Source organism: Elephas maximus, chromosome 20, assembly GCF_024166365.1.
Source record: "Elephas maximus indicus isolate mEleMax1 chromosome 20, mEleMax1 primary haplotype, whole genome shotgun sequence".
NCBI classification, from domain to species: Eukaryota; Metazoa; Chordata; class Mammalia; order Proboscidea; family Elephantidae; genus Elephas; species Elephas maximus.
This window is the reverse complement of record NC_064838.1, coordinates 18,531,001-18,550,131: the sequence shown is the minus strand read 5'-3', so window position 1 is coordinate 18,550,131 and position 19,131 is coordinate 18,531,001. Positions and strand designations below refer to the sequence as shown.

At 38.6% G+C, this 19,131-nt stretch overlaps 1 protein-coding gene across 5 annotated transcripts in view; it reads left to right on the top strand.

Moving 5' to 3' along the window:
* Window positions 1-19,131, top strand: part of FOXP1 (forkhead box P1) — a 416,711-nt gene that overhangs the window by 44,345 nt on the left and 353,235 nt on the right. For 2 of the 5 annotated variants that reach the window (XM_049862995.1, XM_049862989.1), the window contains exon 2: window positions 10,425-10,485. The gene's annotated coding sequence lies outside the window, so the exon portion shown is untranslated. Of the gene's footprint in view, window positions 1-651; window positions 4,127-10,424; window positions 10,488-19,131 lie in introns of those variants that run through there. The other 3 variants (XM_049862993.1, XM_049862990.1, XM_049862991.1) reach the window with 3 other exon arrangements.

The window sequence follows — 19,131 nt, the reverse complement described above, 5'->3', positions numbered from 1 at the left end:
GTTCTTAGTGGTTTTTCAAATAAGTTCCACTCTGAATAAATTACAACAACAACAAAACCCCTGAAATAATCATTGAAGTGGGGACAAATTTAAAGATACTGGTTGATGTGTAAAAAATCAACTTTTTATTCTAACTGTGTTGTATAAATTTTTGCGCAGGAAGCATAAGTGAAGCCATTTGGTTTTATGGCATTGGTGTGGGCTGGCTAAGGGGGTGGGGGAGAAAGTTGAGGCATTGATATAGTATGAGGAGAGCCAGATGGTTGCATTACACATCTTTTGTGTTCTTGTTTGCTTCTTAAAGCAGTTGCAGAATTTTGCCCTTGGCAATATTTTCTTCGTGCTGTGTGTTCTGCTACGAATTTACTTTTGTCGGAGTCCTTTGAAAGAAAAGCCCTACACTAAAAAATTAAAAAAAAAAAAAAAAGTTTTTTTTTCTTACATTATAAACTTGTGAAATCAACAGTGTGTTCATAAAAATATTTTTTAAATGTTAAGTATGTTGGTAAATAGCAGGAGGATCAGCTTTTCTTTTTTCTTAGCACAGCGATTTTAAACATATTTTCTGTCAATTCAGAGAAAAATTGTATAAATTTACGAATGTTGGAATTGATAATGAATAGGTAGATAAAGAGAGAGAACAGATACATTGTTGTTATGGTATTGATGAGTCTTATCTGATGAGAAATTTAGCTTTTTCCCTTACTCACAGGAGGTTCTTAGGTTCTACTTTACCCATTGTGTTTTGTCAACAAGCCTGACTTGCTAATATTTGGGTGACAGTGGGTTAGGATAGTTTGGTGGTTTTTGCCTGGGTATTTGGTTGTTATTAGAATTGCCTATCACACCACCATCAAGATTCATATTTATTTCCTCCTAGAAGCAAATTGGAAACCCTAGTGGCATAGTGGTTAAGAGTTAGGGCTGCTAACCGAAAGGTCGGCAGTTCGAATCCACCAGGTGCTCCGTGGAAACCGTATGAGGCAGTTCTACTCTGTCCTGTAAGGTTGCTATGAGTTGGAATCTACCTGACGGCAACAGGTTTTGTTTTTAGAAGCAAATTACATACTGAGGTCTCTGCAAAGCATATTTAAGGTGTTCTAAATGCATATAGGGAATGAGAGCCGATCAGTGAATGCTTTAAATAAGGAATTGTTTTAGGGCTATTTTTTGGTGATATGCATTAGAATAATTCAGTGTCCTTTTCACAGCCCCAATTTATCTTCTCACTGTAACTTGTCCAAACAGGCGAAGAGCGCACATGTAGGATACTCGGGCAATGGCTTATTCTCTGGTTGTGCACAGATTTCCAGTTTGGGCTGGAAGCTGCAGTCCTTGATGAGAAAACAGGAAACTTAGAGCCCTAACCTTATTGAAATCTCTGCCTGGTTTAGCCACAAGTCTGAGGCGACTCCTTCCAATAATGAAGCCATTGTATGCATCATATCTGATCAGTTCTTGAAATGTTTTAGTAAGTCTATCTTACAACGTTATAAGAAGATAATCAGCAGCCTTAGAAGGTCCCCATCTGGACTGTAGAGTTCTTTCACTGAACGATGTTTTGCCTTTTTGAGATAGCTCTCGCGTTTCATCATCTGTTCTGCTGAGATGAAGTACATATGAAAAGTCAGTGACTCTGAGTCCATCTGTTGTTATTATTTTCCACTGATAATTGGCTTGAACAATGAAATGTCTGTGTCTGCAGCCTTTGAAACTGTACACCCTGTTTATTTTCTGGAGGTCTCACTGCAGCTACTCCCCCTCCCGTTTTCCCCCTTTCCATTTTCTCTCGAGCTCACAGAGAGCGGTGCTTGCCTGAGGATGACATCTTTGACTCTGTGCATCAGTATGTGTCACTCAGCGTCTAAAGCTGGCATGCGGATTTTTTGTCACAATCCCCATGTTTGTGCCATTTGCTCCAGTATCCAGTACTCTCTCAGCCAGACTTAGCGGGGCCGCCTGCATGAATCCCTTACCTGGAATGTCATCTTTATTTCACCGCCCTCATTAAAGTATTAATTTAGAGTACAGTATCTAATACCTGTGGAACTAGATACTCCCTATAATTGTATAATACATTCAGTTGCATCCAGGTTTGCATGATGCAGGACATTAATATTGGATCCCACTAACAGCACTTCCATTAGCCTGCTCAACCAGTATGAGATATAGATGAGCTGGGAAGCAGAACTACCCGCCAGAACTGCCAAAACAGTCATTAGAAGCTCCATTGGGACGGACAAAGGCTTTTTCACAGTGATATACTGATTAAATTTTGTTCTATGGTTTATTTGCATCAAGGTTAGATCACTATCATCTATGAAGCGGATTATCTAACACCTTCCTTGAAAGGTCATTTCAAGTGAGCAAAATAGGCATCTTTGGTTTCTTGTGGGAACCCCCCTTAGAGAACCTATTTTTTTTTTTAATTTGGGGGGGCTTTGGGAATCTTTTTATTTTGTTTCTCTTTTCTCCAGGATATACCGTAGTAGATGTGTGAGATGGGTTTCTGTTTATGTGTGTGTTTGTAAAAATTTTAAACACTCTTCAGTACTATTCTTTTACTTTTGTGGCAGAACGACGTGGCCCGAAAAGACCGTCGTGTTAATGAAACAAAACTTGCTTTTAAAATAGAACCCAGTGCTGTTGAGTCGATTCCGACTCACAGCGACCGTATAGGACAGAGCAGAGCTGCCCCATAGAAGAAAGCCACCTTATTATTTCCCTTGGCTGGGATAGTCGTGATGTGTTCTCGGGGGCTATGAAGAATCTGTGGGACCTACCCTTTTTAGTCCAGGTAATAATGTAGACACATTCTATTTTTATCCTATAGAATAGCAGTGCTGGGTTTGTCCCCAAAGCACTGTCTGGCATTAGAAAAAAGTAGACGACCATAGTCTTGTTTATGTTTCAATCAAAATCATTTAATGCTGCAAAAGTTATTAAAAAATAATTAAGTTACAAAGACCAACATATAGCTGAAACCTGCAGTAAGGGGTCAGGGAGAGCTGACTCCATAAGCTGAGAAAAGGCGGTAGGGAATTCCAAAGGCCTGCAGGCTTTCCCTTTACTGAAATTCCTGGGTTCTGGTATGGCATATTTTCTGCCGAAATGGAGAAAATTGTTGACTGTAATTATGTTATTTAATTGAAATTATAAGTGGTTGAGGCCAGACAGTTAAAAGCATCCTTTCTAATATATGGGTAATGTTTTGAAATGAGTGGTCACGGATTGGTAACATTTGAAAGGCAGGCATTTGGGCTATATTTTTGGAAAACTCCAATTATTTTCCTTAAATGATTAGTGGACTAAAATGTGTAGTTAAGTAGCAGTTTTTTTTCTTTTGGTTTATTCTTCTTAACTAGCTAGGCATCAGTGTATTATGTGTGTGTGTGTATATGCACATATATGTATGCATGTATATTTATGTGTGTATAAATTCAATACAGGTGTATATACCTGTATAAAATGTATCTTTCTATAGGTACAGACTCATAAGGATCACTTTATAATGTGGCAAAACAGAGAGAGGGGAGGTATATCTCTGACGTTCAGTTGTTATTAAACAATGTGATTATTGAAAACTCTCATTGAATGCTAGAGATTTAAATGCAGCCCAAGGTAAAACTCCACGAATATTTGGTATGCCAAGTTTTCTTTGTAGAGTTCTTTCTGGAGTTGCTGGAGATACAATAGCACTACCTCCTCAGGAGTGGGTTCTTAATTACTAATGAATGCAATTCGTTTTAATTGTTATTATAGCAACAGAACATTTAACTGTCTCCTGTTTAGTCAGTGTCCCCTGGAACAGGCGGTGTCTCCTGTCAGCTTGAGGACAGGTAGAAGGCACAGCAGGCGTCTGATTGAGCCAGTTATTCATTTGCTGAGTGTTTGTGTTTATGCAAAGGGGCCTCTTCCTGCATATTTAATCTAGAGTAAGGCAGTGGCTTTTGTTGTGTTTAGCCCGCATACCTTCAGTCCTCCCTCACACCGCCGCCAGCCCCGGAGCCCTGAGAGCCCGCAGGCTTCCTAGCGCCTATAGTTTCTCCCTCGCAAACTCAACTTTCTTCCGTTGTGTGAAAATTGCCTCTCTGGCCCCCAGACTTCACCTCCTCATCATGAATCGGTAAGTGTGTGCAAAGTCAAGGCTGATACTTCGGTTTCCTTTTACTACTGTTTGGAGGCTACTTTGCTGCCCTCTTGAATGTTCCTGAGCCCGTTGTCAGTTACCGGCCGCAATGAAATCGAGAAGTACAGGTGCTCTTAGGAAAGGGGGCCGATTTGGGGACTGGCAGAGAGAGGATCCTGGGGATTGGGGAAAAGAAAAAAGAAGAAAAGGAGAGAGAGAGAAAGAGAGAGAGCAGCTTTATTATTCTTTGTCCTAACAAATCCTGTTTTGTAACTATCCTGTAGATAATGCTGCCATTGTTTGTTAAAAGCCTTCAAACAGTGTGCGAGAGCGAACTGTAAGAAAGCAGCGAAACTCTGCTGCTGGGCTGTCTCTGCCTGGGCCAGGTCTTCCCTGAAGGTCTGTGCCGGAATAGGAAGGGTTTTCTTCTGTGGAAGTGGAATCGTCTCTTCATTGATATTAATAGCACACTAGAGATGTTGGCTATGATGTTCAGAGAGGCGGTCGGGAGGGAAGGAAATCTGATCTTGCCGGGGGCAGAATGACAGCCTCTTGGCCCCTCCGTGGAAGGAGATGTCCACCCAGGGTCAGCCGGCATAATGGCATCCTGGCTTAACTGTTTGCTCTAGGAATTTTAATCTTGAGCTGTTTGTTTTACTACCTGGCTCTTGCTTTTGTGTGTGTGTGTGTGTGTGTGCCTGTACTGTCTTCAGAGAGCACCACATTCAACGTCTAATCCAGTCTTTTTAAAAAGTGAGTTAAAAAAAAAAAAAAGAATCAGGGAAATGGATGCAGTGTGCCTTTGGATCATTCTGGGTGAGGTGTTTTCTTTTTGAGGGCAGAGTGATGTAATTTCAAAACAAGAGTTGTCACAATTAAGAAGGGTGAAACATCCAAGCAAGCTGTGTCCGATGTAGAGATTTTTCAAGGACTGGAAATTGTGCCCAGGCTCTAAAAGAAGGAGTTTTTATTACCAGTTAACTCTTGCCTCTGTTTGAGTAACTCTTTTCAACAGAAGAGTGTGCTGTTCCCCCGCAGGTTGGAAACTGAGAATTTAAATAAAATTTCATCAACCTTATTAAAATGTGTAGGGTCTTGGGTCTTCTTGGGTACAAATCAGTCTAGAGACTCAGAAGCATTTATTAACAGTGAGGCTGCTGAAGGTTTTTAATAATAAAATTACAAATACTCGATCTAATTGTGAGTATATGACTTTTATACTCAGATTTTAAGGGGAAAAATACTTTTTTTTTTTATGAGGAAAAGTAACTCCATCAGAGCACCTTCTGTGATTAGTGCTATTGTAGTCTTAAATTTTGATTGATAGAGATAATAGTTTTCACTTAAAAATACAGACAGGTACTTTAACTTTCCATGACAATAGCTATTTGCATTTCTTTTATCTTTTTGTTTAACATTTGTGGGGGTTGGGATGGATTTGATTATTAACTCTTATTGCACACTAAAGGTAAATCTAAAACAAAGGCTTTGTTAGCGCTTCAAAGGGAAAACAGCAAATATTGTTTTTAGGTTTCAACATTTAAAGGCTGTTAAAGGATACCTATAAAATATTTTCACATGACCATGACCAGGGTTTGACTTTGCTCTGTAAGGTAAGAGAGAGCCCGGTTTCTGAATGAGATGGACCGACTTGGAGCTCCTGGGGGGCTGCCAGCCTGAAGTACTTTCACGTGCAAGCTTTGTGCTGGCGCTGCTGGCACCACATGGCTCGCCTTATTTATGGTATTTTAGATCTTTGCTTACTAGAATGGACCCCAAAGCTAGGCACTATGATTTGGTGAAGATCTCAACGGGTGAGGAGAAAAGAAGCAAACTGTTACTCACAGGGATAGGAGGGGAAATTGAGGAACGATAACCCCCCAAGTGGTAGATTTCTTTGATAGAGAGAAGTGAAAGAAATGTAGCAGTTGTCAATTAGAAAGCCTGGGTTGTGTCCAAAGTCTCTTCTGGTTGCAGAGGCCTGGGCTGCACACCAATTTCCTTTTCTTTCTTTCCTTCCCTATTTCCTTCCTTCCTTTTCTTTTTCCCTTTCCTTTCATTTTCTTCCCCTTTCCTTCCTTCCCTTTCTTTTCTTTTATCTTTCCTTCCCCTTTCTTTCCATTTTCCCTTGTTTTCCTTCCCTCCCTCCCTCCCTCCCTCCTTCCCTCCTTCTCTACCTTTTCTTCCTTCTTTCTTGCCCTCTTTCATCCCCTTTTTTCCCTCTTTTTTTTTTCCTTCCCTCCCTCCTTTTTATTTTTGTAAACCTTACTCAATATTTGAAATTACTAGGGCATAGAAAAAGCACATTGGGATTGATTTCTGAGCAGATATTCTTGTTTTGAGCACAGAAAACGAAGTGACCTTTGTATTACCATTTTTTCAACTAGTCAAATACGTGTTGATATCCTTCTGCTTTTCTAAGAAATCATTGAAAAACAAGACATAAAAGCCCACATGAGTCAAGACTCGCTATTTAAAGAGGCACCAGTCTCTTGGAAATTTGCCCATTTGGACCTTCTGTTTTCTCAAAAGAAAAATATGCCATTTGAATGGAAGATTTGGGAGGTTTCAGGTTTGAACCATGTTCCTGGTCTTTCAGAAAAGGGGTCTGCTAGCCAGAGATGAAGTAATGAACTGCCGTCCTTCGTCATGGCCTAAGGGGCTGGCTTTGCTCATACTCAGTGGTGCTGTGCATAGTAGGTTCTAGGCCAGCATATCTTGGACTGAAGGTTGAGATAAAATAGGCTGGCCATCCCTCAGCATCACTTGTATAATTGTATAAAATAAATTTAATGAAGAAATCCTGACACATATCCTTTCCTTTACCTGCCATGAAGGAAAGGGGAGGAATAATTTTAATAGGGAAAATAGAGTATGTATTATTTGTTTTCACACTCTGCATTTATCTGGAACTGATTTCCAAGTAGGACATACCAGTTGGCACCCTATGTTATATATTACACAGATTAAATGGGGGGTAAAATATACTCAAAGAAAGCATAACGTTGAAGTCTTGTAATAACACAAGAGTTATATGGAATGAACTACAAATTAGGAGGTAAGTTGGGGAGGTGGAGGAAGAGGAGGGTACATTAAACTTCCTACTCTAGAGGTTGCAGCTGAAGTTTGGCATCTTGGTCATGGCCATTGAGGTCATCGTGAGCTTCTGGTAAATGATACTATTGGAATCAGTAGTGAAAAGGCCTTGGAACAACTCTAGTGCTCACACAGCCTTCAGTACTATATAGAATTATGACATAAAGGAAGAATAGGTAATTTCTTTTTACCATATCCTTGGTTCATTTTTGAAACTTAAAACCAATGGGAAAAAAATTTTTTTTTTAATGGAAGAAAAAAATGCAATTCATGTGATAACAGCATTTTTTTTTTTTTTTTTTTTAAAGAAGGCAAGTGGGCTGGAGGAGAACATATTTCTTTTATCTTTTTTAACTTAAAAGCCTTATATGATTGTTTAATTTGTTTTGGTGTTTGTACCGCCAGTAAGCGTTTAGGTAAATAGTTGAAATAGGAAGATTTAATATATTTGATAAGTAAAAGTGATGCTTAAAAAACTAGGGATACAGTTTTGAAAATGGAAGTTTTATGCTTTAAAAAAAAAAAAAGGTAATGCAGATTTTTCTCCTAGTTGTTGATTTCCGATCTTTCTAAGCTAGTAATGATGCAAACTCAGGCCCCAGTACTACCCACTAATTTTCTTGTCTATTATATCGACACATTTCATTTAATTTAGCATGATGGCAAACAGCTGTTGAACTATTAATCTTTTCTCAGCAAAGCTAGAAAATATCTTTTAGATTACTTTGCTAATGTATACTCTTTCTAAAAACTAAATTCAACAGAGATAAATTAATGAGCGGTCAAATGTGCATATACATTAAAATTTATGGAACTTTCAAAATAGAGGAAAATACTATTTTTTCCCACTGCCAGATTTTTATACATAAGTAAAAGTTAAATGTAGCCAATTTTTTTTATTGTTTTAGTCATTGTAAGTTTGAAGGTTAGTTCTGTAATTTCATTATTATTATTATTCCAGCAAATAAAAATAACACCTGTAAAATCTTTGAGGGTGAACCAGCTTATATTTTTGCTCAGTGTTCACTTAACATACTGTACTGGGCAGGTGAGCGATGAAACTGGTCTAGTACTTACCTGCAAATGTTCTGCAGGTTCAAAAAAAAAAAAGGCAGCGCTAAAACCCATTGCCATCTAGTCAATTCCGATTTATAGTGACCCTATTTTTTTTTTTTTTTATAGGACAGAGTAGAACTGTGCCATAGAGTTTCCAAGGAGCACCTGGTGGATTTGAACTGCTGACCTTTTGATTAGCAGCCATAGCACTTAACCACTGTGCCACCAGGGTTTCCAAGGCAGCGCTAGAGATAGCTTTATTCAGAGTAGGCATTTTCAGCCTTTTTAAAAAAATTAAATTTTAATATGGGGCAGACCTATATGATAGCAAATCTCATCTGCATTGCAAAGTCTAATACTATAGGTCTGGCTGCCAAACATGCAAAAATCGACACAGTTCAATAGATAAACATGAAAATTAGTTTAGAGTACATGCATTGGAGAACATCTCAAGTAAAAAGGAGGGAGAAGGGCGTTCTTGCTTTGAATTGAATAGGGTCTGCCAAAGTTCACTCACTTTACATTTAAGATTCGATGACTGGTAGAGCTGGAAATTTTTGGAGTAAACGATATTGCTGTCCTGTGTGTCTTCTGAGCTCGTGTTTGTGGGTAGTGGGGCTGCCTTATAGATCCTGCTCTGCCTTGAGTTCCTGTAGCACGTGACCACCATTTCTTTATGTTTTCCTTTCTTATCACCCTTTGCCCTGTATCAGAGTTCTCACCCCTGGAGAAACCAATCCTGGGGACACACATCAGCAGTAAAGCACACGATTTTCATTTTCAATTTGAATTGTTTTGTGTAAAAACAAAAAAGGTTTTAGGCAGGTTGCAAAATAGTAATTTGAAGTCCCAGAGCTAGGGTTTTCCCCCACCCAAATGATGAACATTTATGGTGAAAACCTCCAATTTCCTCTTACAGTAAACACGAAAATGATGATTTCACTCAGAGCCCACATTTTTTTTCCAATCTTCATGGCAAGAATCTGCATACACTTGCCGGTGGAAATGTCATAAATTGGCCTTGGATCAATTCCTCAAAGATAGTACTCACCAAAGTGCCACTTTCAGATTCTGAGCCCCAGTGAAATAAGGTTTGACTCTTCTCAATGATATTTGCCTTTCCACATTCAGAGCAGGCAGTGGAGGGATAAGCAGAGATAGATTCTGTATAAAATTAAAACCACTTCATTTCATATTGTTCAGAAGAGCCAGCAAAGGGATATTAACATTTTAAGAAAAATGGCGATATACTTTCACCATCTTAAAAAAAAAAAAAAAAAAAAATTATCAGAGCATTTGGTCAATTGATGTGGAATGAATCCTGCACCCTGTTAGTAACTTGATCCAAATTAATAAACAAATGTTTTTCTTTTCGCTTGTGCCATATGTTGATCCCAGTTACTTGGGCAGAAAGAGGCAGCTTGTAATGTTTCTTAAAGGATTACACACTGTTTTGCATAAGGGAGGATGCAGATGCGGGAGTGGATGTGGGATCAAAACATGTGCCATGCTTCCTTTGTGTTTTAGGAAGCTTGATTTCAATTGTTTATTTCATCTGACACGAACCATTTTTATTTAACTTGGTAGATGTGGGAGATCTATGCTAAGTGAAAAAACATTCTGCGAACAGCTTTCACCAGCCATTTAACCCTTCTCCCTAAACTCAAAATTGTGGTGCTTTTATTCATTTTGAAAGGTCCACAGTGGCAGAAAGCGTCTTGTCTACAAGAACTCTCTTCCGAAGGGGGAAAAATAAGCCTCCGCTCTAATGAAATTAGAGATGTTGTGGATGTTAACCAAACAGACACGTTCAAGTAGCAGTCTGGTTTCCAGAAACAAAGGCCTATGAGTCATGTATTATTCCACATGAAAATCAAATTGATAGAAGACAAGACGAGAAAAAGTTCATACGCAAAACTTGAGTTGTTTCACTGGTGCTTTTTCCAGCCCAGTTGATGTCCTCTTGAAGACCTCGACAGCATTTGGTCTAGAAAAGTAGGGGTCTTAGGACTTGTTTTTATTAACTCTGGAAGTCATTTGCCTTGAGATAGAATTGAGTTTCCTTTGTTATTTTGCTTTGTCTATCCCAGGCAGAGGTGATTGCCACCTCTCTTGACATTCAGATGTTCTCTTTTGTTTTCAGGGTAAGACGTGACCTTTTGAGGTGACTATAACTGAAGATTGCTTTACAGAAGCCAAAAAAGGTAAATGCTGCAAATACGATTAGTGGAATTGTATCTAGGACTGTATCATACTGTCTTCTAGGCATTTTAAATCAGTTGTGTGTGGTTTTTTTTTTTTTTGCTTTATATTTGTCAAATGTACATATATTGATTTGTGTGTATTTTTATGCCTAGATCATATATTTTTGGAGTTCTTAAAAGGAGAGACTGCCCTTAAGAGATGGCCCACAGATACACATTTTTTCCTCCAAATAATACCAAAATTTTCCCCTCTTTTTAAGCTAAACTTTTTTTTTTGGTTGGGGGGTTGTTGACTCGGTAGGTTTAAAGTTAGAAAGAATGTGCACATCAGAGAAGCGGTGATTCATAAAATTAACTGCTGCAAACAGGAGTAACGCCTGTCCGTGTTCTGTGCTGAAGTGGTGTCATCCAATTGATGTTCATCTGGTGACTTTATAATCACCTTCTTTCAGAAATTAATAGTCAGGCTCCATGGCAACTCGCCATGTTGATGTAACTGCTGAGCGGCGCAGGGCAGCTCCCTGTGATGTCAGCGCTGGGCTGCCTTGTTCCCTTGACCTTGCTTAAAAATCAAATGAATATTTGGTTTTAAAATTAGAACTTTTCAGAGACTAATGTAGCTTGATGAGTTAAAGCTAAATTTAATTTTCTCAAATTCAGTTTTAGAGGGGCCAAAAAAGCACTCCAGTTAAAACTGTTACGGGTGCTGTTTACTCAGTGACAGAAGTATCCCTCTGGTAAAGCCAATGGCCCCTTGATCCAAGTTAATCTTGCAGGTCATTTGAAGATCTGATGTTTTTCAAGTAATATAGCATCTTCATTTTATTTTTGAATTTCGGCCTTTTAACAGTTTCCTGTGGCTTAGTAGCTTTGTATCTATTTAAAAACCATGACAGCAATCATAGTCAAACAAAGCCTTTGCCCAGATTTAATTAAATTAAAGTTTATATATCTGTAAGATATTGTCTTTTTACTATTTAGTTGAAACAGACTTTTGGGGGGGAACTTTTATAATGTGAAGATTGTTAGATCGTTTTTTTTTTTTCTTTCTTTCTTTCTTTCCAGTTTTATTTTTAATCCCACCCAGGGTTTTTGTGTTCTTGAATGTATTATAAAGGTATGAATTTGTTTTCTTAAGTACATTCTGGTATATTTGATTTGAGCCAAAAAAAAAAAAAAAAAATCAGACCTGCCCCATTTCACCATCTATGTTGTTTAAATTAAAGTTCCCATGAAGCACCTGATGATCCTCCAAAGAGGGATTGTCCCTTTGGGATGGTCAGCATCTAAGGAGTTGATCACAGTGAGTGTTGATGTTACTAAGTCACAGCAGGACTTTTGGCAAAGCACTTCCGTTCGCTGAGACTCAGTTTTCCAGTCTTAAAAATGAAAGGGTTAGTCTGTATCGGAAGTCGGCAAACTCTTCCTGTAAAGGGCCAGATAGTATGTATTTTCTGCTTTGTGGTTCATTTAGTCCTTGTTGCAGCTACTCAGCTCAGCTGTGATTTGCCAACCCCTGGTTTCTTTTACCCCTCAAGGCCATCTCAATCCAAGATGCTCTGCATTCTAAACCCTGCTGGTGCTTGACTCATCTTGGGCTGTTAGCAAAGTTATCAGATGAAGCTAAAAAAGTATGATTCAACAATGCTGAAGAAGTGGTCGAAAAGACACACAGCTCGGCTTGAGAGTTTCATTATCTCTACAGTTACAGATGATAATGGCTTCATTGATAGGTTTTCATTGCTTTTTGGGGGATCACCTATAAGTATGAATTATTTTTCTTCTGACTTGCCGTCTTTATAATGACCTATGACCTAAAAATAGACATGTTTGAATGTATGCAATATGCATTTTCCCAATTCACAGTTACTGTTCAAAGTCAAAAATATCATGGATCAATGGTGACTTTGGAAAATAAGTTTCCAGGAATATATTGAGGCATTGATGTTATTCACTTAGCAACTGCTATCGATATTTGCTTAAATTCCATTTAGTTCTATAATTGTGTAGATAGATCAAAAAATATGCCCCTTAAATACAGATGTCACTTTGTTCTTATAATTTTTTACCTACTGTGTGTGGTACGTGTTTCTGGTGGTCATTGGGAGCACCAGCATCTTCTTTAAATTATGTGCATTGATTATTGTCATGCCTGCCCCTCAAAAAAAAAAAAAAAAAAAATACAGGTCCCCACTAATCCTCTCACCTGAACATTTTCTCTCTTGTTCTTGTCATTGTTAAGAATGTGGGTGTTGAGGGCAGACTACCTAGGTTTGAATTTCTGCCTTGTCTTCCTCTGGCAGTGAAGAATCGAATGAGCTAATCTGTATAAGGTGTTTAACGTAGTACCCAGAAAATAGTGATTTGTCAGTCATTTTTTATTTCCTGTGGCTAATGCTGTTTTTTTTAATGTTGTAGTTGTTATCATTATGATCTGGTTCACAGGGGTGACACTCTTTTGAGCAACAGTATAACAGTTTGCCAGAAGCTTGGATTGAGAGCGGTATTCCACACAAATAAAAATGTTTGCTTTATAGTTACTCTCAAGGACCTGCCCTATTATACAAAAACAAACAAACAAACAAAAAAACCCAAACCTACTGCCACTGAGTTGATTCTGATTCGTAGTGACTCTACAGGACAGAGTAGAACTGCCCCATAGTGTTTCCAAGGAGCAGCTGGTAGATTCGAACTGCTGACCTTTTGGTTAGAGGCCAAGAGCTTAATCACTGTGCCACCAGGATATAGATTAAGGAAAAAGCAGATTTGTTAAAAATATTTTATATATATATATATGTGTATATATATGTGTATGTGTGTATATATATACACACACACACACATATGTATATATAAAACACCAAAACCAAACCAAACCTGTTGCCATCAAGTCAATTCCAACTCATAGCGACCTGATAGGACAGAGTAGAACTTCCCCATAGAGTTTCCAAAGAGTACCTGGTAGACTTGAACTGCCAACCTTTTGGTTAGCAGTCGTAGCACTTAACCATTATGCCACCAGGGTTTCCATATATATATATGTGTGTGTGTGCAAATATACATATATATACACACAAGTACATACAACAAAAAAAACCACACCTGCAAACCTGTTTCCGTGAAGTTTATTCCAACTCGTAATGAGCCTATAGAACAGAGTAGAACTGCCCCATAAGGTTTCCAAGGAGCGGCTGGTGAATTTGAGCTGCTGACCTTTGGTTTTTGCTAGACTTTTCACCATAGCACCAGCAGGGTTCCATATGTATATGTATATGTATGTGTATGTGTATGTGTATGTGTATATGTATGTGTATATATATATATATATATATATATAAAATGGGCAGTGTTTCTTCCCAATGACAAAGCCTTAAACAAATGGATCTTGCTGTCCAGTGATGGTCAGGAAGCCAGCACCATCTTTCATACTTCAAGAAGGACGTAGATTTCAGATGCCAGGAGTTCCTTGGTAAATACCATGCCCCAAATTTGAAATCTGGGATTCATTAGTAGTCAACGTAGATGCAAGTAAACATGCCTACAAAAGCACCAGGAAAACAAACTGGCTTTGCACCTAAAAGTTCCCAGGCAAATTCAGAAAACCAGATGAAGCCGTTCTTCACATTTAGATTCAAAGGTCTGGAGAATCATAAATAACAGTCATCATACCTGGTAGTGATGTAACAATTTTCTTCCAAGTAGACCAGAGCACTTTACAAACTGAGTCTGGTTGACAGCATTCCTGAGAGGTAGCTGGCAATTTCTATTATCCCCACTTTGTAGACTGAGAAAGGGGAAGCCACGGGTGTTACATAACTTGCCCAATGTCATCTAGAATGTCCATCACTTCAGAAAAGAATTTTAGTCCTCTACGCCTCTGAAGCAGATACATTCACGCCTGGTTTGGAACACTCAGGGCAAACACTAGGCTGATGTTAAGAAAGAGACCACAACCTAGAATGGCATAAACAGAATAGAAGTTATTTCTCTCTCATGGAACAGTCAGGCCAATCTGTCCTGTCTGGGAAGGTTTTTTCCATCTTGTGCACTCATCACATGGGCCTTAGTCCTCACCTGCATGGTCAAAGCTAGATTGCTGCCACAACGTTGGAGAAGTCCAGGGCAAGCAGGGGAAGCAGTTTTCTTTTAAGCAGATTGAGCTAAAAAGTACCCGTCACATCCATTGACATTTAATTGGTAGGATTATGGTCACATGGCCACAGCAAGCTGTAAGGGTTGCTGGGAGATCTTTCTACCTGAGTGGGCTGAAGCCTAGGAAGAACTGGAGAACAGCTTTAAGGGGACAGTTAGGACACACTGTAAAGTAAAAGGTCAGTAAAAATAAAGAAAACCCTTAAAGAGATGAAATTGGTACAATAGCCTCAGCAGTGGGCTCATACATATCAAAGATCATGAAGGTGGCGCAGGACCGGGCATTGTTTCATCCTATTATACATCAGGTCACCGTGAGTTGGAGCAGACTTGACAGCAACTAACAACTAACAGAAAGCCGCTACTTGATTGGTTGAATTGCCCCAATCCAATAATTTTGTTCATTCATTCATACATACAAACATACATGTATACGTACCCCCCCCCCAAAAAAAAAAACAGAAACAAAAAATCCCAAAACCGGTTGCTGTTGAGTCGATTCCGACTCACAGAGACCCTGTAGGACAGAGTAGACCTGCCCCATAGGGTTTCCAAGGAGCAGCTGGTGGATTCGAACTATGACTTTTTGGTTAGCAGCCAAGCTCTTAACCACTGCACCACAAGAGCTCCGTGTGTGTGTGTGTGTGTATATATATATATATATGCACACATCCATACATTTATTTCTTATGCAGATATCCATTGACAGTTCTGTGCTAGTGCTAGGATTGCAGCACTAGACAAGGACCTGGTCTGTGTCCGCATACACTTTATATTCAAGAGGGAAAGACAAACATTATAAGTGATGATGATGACAAATATTAGGAAGGGAAGATGTTGGTTGCTGTGAAAAAGTATTCTATAACAGGGAAACCTGATATACTGTGTGTGGGGGAGGGTGGTCAGGGATTACGTATTTTAGCACTATTTGGAAGCAATGGTGATTTTCTTATACCTTTCATGCGAATGATGTTATGAATGTTGTTAGGTGTGTTAATTTTTTATTAACAGCGTTATTGAATAATAATTCATACACAATGTAATTCACCCATTGAAAATATACAGTTCAGTAGCTTTTAGGATATTCACAGAATTTACAGCCATCATCACAGTCTTAATTAGAATACTTGCATCACCCCAAAGAGAAACCTCAGTACCCGTTAGCCATCACTCCCCATCCCTCCTTCCACCTAGACCCTGGCAACCACTAATCTACTTTCTGTCTCTATGGATTCTGCCTAATTTGGACATTTCATATAAATGAAACCATACAATATGTGGTCTTCTATGACTGGCTTCTTTCACTTAACATAATGTTTTCCAGAGTTTATCTAAGGCATTTTCATTTTTAAGCAGTCCTGCAACCTCGGAGTGTGTGAGTTCTTAGACCTGAGTCCAACAAAATGGTGACAGGATACTTTTATAAGGGATGGAATTGGGAGGGGGAGAAAATAATGTTTTTCATAATGTTTGTATTTCCATGGTACTGACTTAGCATCTCAACAGTTAAACTTTAAAATCTAAATGTTTTCATTTTAAGTTAGCTGTTTTTAAACATTGTTAACCATAATGCTAAACTAAGTTACTCTGTAAACAAGAGCTGTCTCTCTTGAATGTTAGTTGCAAAGAAAAAAATTTTTTAAATATTGATTTCCAGAGAAATATGCTCAATAGAGTTCGTTTTCTAGCAGAAGTCACTTGTTGAAATGTACATGGAGGCATATTTAGTAGTAAAGACAGTATTTTCAGTAATTATCAAGTAGCCATATTTTGTACAGTAAACAGTCACAAACACAAAGCCAAATAACAAATGGTTTTATTCATTTTTTTACAAAATGATGGCTGCCAAGGGCACAAATACCTCAACTACTTACCTCGAGCATCTTAGGAAGAAGTCCTCAAGTTAGATGGCATCTTAACAACTTACCAGAGATGTAGGACATATTGTCTTTTATTGGCAATATAAAGACCTCAGGAAGAAATTTGAAGTTTAACTATACAAACACAAAACTGTATATAGTGTGTCACATCTATATCAACCTTGCTGACTTACCTCCTCAGTGTCTAGTAACATCCAGGACGTTAAAGGAGCAAACAGTGTATCAATGATACCGTCTTTCTCTTGAAGAGTCTGTTGTGCAAGTTGATGGTTGTAGTGACCCTTTCTGCCCAGGGTTGACTTGGATTTGAGGTTTTGTGGTGTCATTTAAGCTCAGTTAACTTTTTAAAAGACTATTGATGAGTTGGATTTTATGAATATAAAATGAAGGCTGTTAAAGCTTATTCTTTTGGCTCATTGTGAAAAATGTGAAGTCTTTCTGTTCTGTTAAAATTCACTCTTTTTGAAATGTGAAAGTCATGCAGGTTTTCCTTTAAATTTTGTATATTAGCGTATATGATACTATTGTGTATTAGCATATATGATACTATATAATTAAAATACTTAGGTGTTCATTATCTGACAGTGAGGAGTTATTAAAATTACCTCTTAATTAAAAAACAAAATAACATCATTGGATGGACCCTGTTAGGAGAATGATTATTTCAGTCCATGGATTGGCAGGTGCTATAAGCCCTCGCTCTTCCCTCCAATTCTCTTTCTTTTGCACTAGGTCTTTTTCTCTTTCAAAGTGTCCAGAGCAGTCACTGGAGGCTAGAGGAAGTGTCTTAAAATCCATTCATTACAGATTATATACTTTACAGTTTATTTAGACCAGTGATTTACAAACTGTGAAATTCCTGGGTTAGGGAATCAATTTAGTGGTTTATTTCCAAAAATTCTTAAAAAATGGAATAAGGATAAAACAGAGTAGATTAAAAAATATCAGAATAAATCACATATAGTAAGGATTTTGTACCTGTGTATATATGTATATAGGAAAGGATGCTATACAGAAATAAAGGAGGGTATGGGGGATTGAATTATCAGAAGGTAGGTTATAGCTGTGATAGGGTGACCAAGGTAGGTCTCACTGTGAAGGAAGATGGCATTTGAGCAGAGGCTTAGCATGTTCTGAAAAGCACAAGTTGCTCAGTTTGGCCAATGCAGAGTCTTCAAGGGGGAGAGTAGTCAGAGACAAGATGAGAAAGTAACAAGGGCCACGCCGAGTAGGTCGTGGAGGCTTATCGTACTCTTAGTGAAATGAGAAGCTATTGAAGGGTTTTGAGGGTGTAGTAAGATCTGACTTGTGCTTTAAATGGATCACTCTGGAACCTCTTTTGAAAATAGATAATGGGTAAAAAAAACCCACCCACTGCTGTCGAGTCGATTCTGACTCATAGGGTAGGAAAGAGAAAGGCAAGGAGACCAGTTCGGAAGCCATTGTAATAATCCCAGTGAAAGATAATGATAGACTGAATCAGGATGGTGATGGAGGTGGTGAGAAATGGTTACATTTGGAATTTGTTTGAAGGTAGAGCCAGAGGATTTCCTAGTGGAATAGATGTGGGGGTTTGAAAGCGTTGTCATCAAGGATGAAGGCACAAGTTTTGTCCTGAATGATGGGGTAGTATCAACAGGATTCAATTATAGTTTGCTTGTGTGCAGAAGGAGAGTCAGATAGAAGGCTGAGGTGTTTGGCCCATGCAACTGCTGGAACCATGGGCTGAAATGGGGAGCCAAACTGAATAACTGAAATGGGGAAGCCTGGCATGAGGGGAGCAGCGGAGACAAGGAGTTCTGCTGTAGACGTGAAGTTTGAGGTGTTTATGATTCACCCACATAGAGATATCAAGGGGACATTTGGATATACGGTATAGATCCGGAAATGCCTTACCTAGGGTTACAAATTGAGGATTCATAAGTATATAGATGATATGTAAAGCCATGAAACTGAATGAAATTACCAAGGGAGCAGCTATGTAAATAACGAAGAAAAGAGGTCCAAGGTCTGAGTTCTGAAGCTAGGACCATTAAGAAGTTTGATCACAGGGTGTCTAGAAGGAGGGGTCAAAGATTAGAGGAAACCTTGGAGCTTGGGGTGAACAGGAAGTCCAGGGAGGAAAGTATTTAAAGAAGGAGGAGATGTTCAGCTCTATCAAAGGCTGCTAAGAGGTCAAGAAAGATGATGACGAAGAACTGACCATTGGATTTGCCAATTGGAAGTCATAGATGACCTTAACAAGAGTCAAAAATATTTGCATCTCACTTCGACAGTATGTAATGGCTTCATTAACTTGTTTCAGGTAGTTAGATGTTTTTTAGTTATTTCTCCAGAAATAGTACCTGCTCAGCACTCTTGTTTGTTAAGATCATCACATTTGCCCCACCTTTTGCAGCATGGATAATGCCACATTGTAATAACAATAATTTTGTAAAGTGAGGGTCATATTACAGCTAGGGAAAGTGGATTAGAGAAAAAACTCATTAGGATACACATGGATCCTGTACATTTTACCCCTTTCGACCTATTCTCTAATCCAATGGTTTGGAGATTAAGTTTAAATGAAAGCTAGGGGAGAAGGGGAATGTGTTTACATTTCAAATTTAGAATG